Source organism: Trichogramma pretiosum, unplaced genomic scaffold (genome assembly GCF_000599845.2).
Source record: "Trichogramma pretiosum strain Unisexual culture from Peru unplaced genomic scaffold, Tpre_2.0 scaffold57, whole genome shotgun sequence".
Classification (NCBI taxonomy): domain Eukaryota; kingdom Metazoa; phylum Arthropoda; class Insecta; order Hymenoptera; family Trichogrammatidae; genus Trichogramma; species Trichogramma pretiosum.
In genome coordinates, this window is record NW_019641637.1 from 82,510 (window position 1) to 86,734 (window position 4,225).

A 4,225-nucleotide genomic window follows, 5' to 3' on the forward strand; every position below is an offset into this window, starting at 1 on the left:
TGAAAAGCATATTCCGGCTATTTATTATAAAATACGAGAAAAAAAGTTGGATCCGTGTAACGCATAATAAATATCAAAATCATTCGATTCAATTTCCGCAACGCATAAAAAACGATTTGTAACTTCGAACACGTTGCAGTACTTTGTCTTATGCTCTTTCTATTTCGTTCTCTATTTCTATATACGCTCCGAACAAAGCTAGGGAAATTTCACGGCGGTGAAGAAATTATCGAAACTTTCCACATTTAAACTAGAGAGATAATCTGTTTATAGCTAAAAACATTTACGCTCTACTACCCAAGAATAATAATAACAGTATTTAAAAAGTTGAATTGAAATAATTGTATAAATTAGCTTGGGAGTGCAACAAAAATGAACTACAATAACGTGACCATATAATTCGTGGATGTGTGTAGCTCAAAACTCACAGGTAGTTGATGAGGCGTTTGCGCTTGGAACTGTCTGAGCTGATAACTAGCGTAAATCTCGTAAATAAATGTGTTAACGTTCCAGCCGCATAGTTGGATAGACTTTACGAGACGATTTCTACAAAGACGGATAGGCCGGAGTCGTGGTGGTGCGTCTCCCCCTCTGTGCGATGTCGAAACGCGATTGCGTAGCGAATTTTGCTATTCGCCAGAAAAATTAATCGACGTCGACGAAACACGTGCGCGATCCATACTCGCAGCATAATATACAAATTTACTAGCGTAACGAATGAAATTGAGCAAATGACCTTTGCAGAGCGTTCGTTCGAGCGAAAGACTACTATTAGCCTCCCCCGAATCGATATAATAGCCAGCAAAGCTTGATTTAACACTTCGCGCATACCCTCAACCACGCGTCAATGAGAAACCCTACTAAAGGCCTTATACTTGGGAACGTTGGCGCACGACTAGATTATAGATATCGTACAACGTACGCCAAAAGGAGATGGCGGAGCCGGGGACGAGGCTTTTGACGATTCTTTCTTTCATTCTTCGAATAATGCGTGCGTATGGTTTCCCGCACAGCAGCTCGAGTCGCGCCGCACACAACGTATATATGATTCGGTGCGTGCCATATTGCCGAGGGTATATGATATTTCCAGCTGATCGGCGCCAGGAAGAAAGTCGTAAAGATTTTACAGCGCGCGGCGTGGCCGCAGTGGCGCAATTTTAAAAGTTGCCGAATGAAAAATAGTTGGGGCAAACTGAGCGCGCGAGCGCAAGAATTGAAAAAGTTGCGCCCGAGTTTACAAAGAGAGCGCGAGATCGGGAAAAATTGTCAAAGTCAGCGAGGTGTCGAGCTCGTATCGATACTGTACCCGGCGGTGGCAACGGCGACTAGCTGAGCGAGAAACCGACAAAAAAACTTTCCAACTCGCGAGCGAGCGAACGAACGAACGAACGACAATATCTTCGGACACGAGGTGTTTTTTGCGCGAACGTTTACACGTTGGGTTGCGGGCGTATCTCGAGCAGTCGGTAAACCTCGAGAGCAACAGCGGCAACGCGATTCATTTGCGAGAGAAACGCACAATGTTTTGCTCTCCCCGAGTGCCATGCGTACCACCTATGTATATATAGGACAGAGAAGCTCGTGGGCTGCTCGTTAACGTCCAATCCCCCCCGTCCTTATGCGCTTTATGTGTCAGGGCTGTACAGCTACAGCTGCACATTCCCCGTATAACTACGCGGAAAACCGATGTTAATTCCGTCTCTTCCTCTCAGGAGAATAGCGCACAATGCATGCGGCAGCTCTTCGTCAATCGCTGCAAGAAATAACCGTAGCGAACGCGCACGAGCTCGTTTCTTCGGACCTCGGCGACTATTGTACGCCATGTGTTTTATAGCAATTATGTAAACACTCCAATCGTCCCGAAGTAATTCGAATAACTCGCGTTTAATATACTGTGAGGCTCCTTTTTTGTCGGTTAATCCGCGTGCTTGAGACAAGCTGCAATGAACAAAAAAATCAACGTCTGCATCGAGCAAGGATCAACTGAAATAAACAAATATATAATACCATGGTCCACTTGATAGGAAGAAAGAAAGATTTTTCTGATGTTTCTTGAAAAGCCAATTAAAACTTTTTATTCGGTCCGACACACAGGAGTGTTTCAATTCTAACTTATCGATTACTATTCTTCAGTTTCAACTCGTTATGCAAAACTTTTCTTTTCGCTTCAAAGTACCGTTGGCTAAATAATTGCAATTATCAACATTACGCAGAGAAAGAAAGATTTATAGAGCTTGCGCGCCTACACGAAGAGAGCGCTTCAACTATATGCACGCATAAGCACACGGGCGCGCTCGTCGACGAGTTTCGCGCAGTATTTGTTGAAAACCATGTGATATTATATTTTTGTAAAATGAGTCGTAAATGCAAAAGATAGTAGAGACTATCGGAAAAATATTCTTTGGAAAAAAGGACGCATAACTGCAGAATGATCAAAAGAAGAGCAGCTCGACGGGATGACGTATTTGGTAGGGCAAAAAAGATATAAATTCTACGAGAGCAATGTTCCACTCGCTCTTCCATCCTTCATGAACCATTCAAGCGCCGACTTTAATATATATCTGCGTGCAGAAATTGATGTAATAACGTACTGCTCTTTACATTTACATTTATATACGGGCTCGGTCTCGATTGGACTCGGAAAAAGCTCGAGCCGCAGCGAGAGATCGTAAAACGAAGAGAGAAAGAGAGAGCACAGCTGCTTCAAGCCGAAGAATCGCAATTATTTTCACGCCGAGCTTTTAACCTCGGCTGGAATATAAAAGTTGGAAAAATTAAAAAAAATAGAAAAGAAAAAAAGGAAAACATCTTGGTATAATCGCGTATACGTATATCGTCGCGTATTCGCTTTATACGCACAAAGTTGCAGCTCGGTGCGCTACACGTATACTCTTACTAGAGAGAGAGAGAGATATATAAGCGAGCTGTGCAGCGGGAAATATACATATCTCTCTCGCTCTGCTCTCTGTGAGCCTTCCTCTCTTTAAAAAGTCATTAGGCAAGCTATTGTACAGTGTCCGCGTGCAGTGTTCATTACCGCTCATATAGAAAACTTTTTGACTTTCTCATCCGATGCAGTGCAGCTGCTTCTCAAGAGCGAGTAATCCTTATATATAGCTCCTATCACGACTTGGTTATATCATTAGAGACGCGAGCGCAAGTTTTATATATGGGAAAAAGAATAATAGATATTAGACCAGAGAGTACGTAGCTCCGACGAGATTAGCTCCCTTGTAAGTCGTCGTAGCATGTATATAATCTCTGTCTGTGTATGTGTGTGCGCGCGCGCGCTGAGGTCGAGATTGAAAGAGTTGATGTCGTTATTATTATGATATGGATAAGCCTGGCGTTTCAGCTCGTATCGTGTTACACAGAGAAAGCCCAAAGTTCATTCGAAAACGATTTGGTACTAAACTTTGGCCCTTTAAAATACGTCTCTGATAGGATCGAGACAAGTAGTTTGAAATTAAAAGTTCCCTCTCTCTCTCTCTCTATGAGCGCAACTTGGTTTTATGTTTAAATGAAAAATTTTCGCCATAATCGTAAGCCATTTTATTTTGTAAGCGACCATTAAACTTGTCGAGCTCTAGACTGAGTGTTTTTTTTCTTTTTTTTTTTTTTTTCTATTAAATTTTTTTCCTCTCACGAGCCACTGGAGCTTTGGAATCTCTTATTAGCTAATGAGCAAAGAATTATTTATAAACGTTGGTTCTTTATGGCGATACGATGCTAATTAATTGAGTTGTTGAGTACTTTTGCGAGGCAATGAATCACGACAAAAATGAAATCATAATTAACGATCAAAAGGACGAACGTCTTAATAGAGGTGTATAGCGATTTTGAATATATACATATTCACTTTTTGAAAAATCAGAGCAAAAAGCAGCAATTAAGAAACTTTAAGAATACCTTTGTAGAAGCTAAAACCAAAGTTACGGTCGCCGCTCAGAATCTTTCTTTTTTACATTCGAGTGCAGTAAATCCTTACTCTACATGCATACACGTACACAAAACAAGCGCGACTAGAAAGGCCAGGCCCTTATACGCTAAAAACGAATATAAAAATGAAGAGGTCAAGTGTCAAGGAGAAAAACTCGCCGACAAAGGTGTATAGAAACGACAGGTGTATAGACGACATTTTTCTCTCTTTGACAACGTTATATGTGTGCTTATATATAACAAAGAAGAAGTGTTCGTTGGCTGCCGCTGCTGCTCTCTTTCAGAT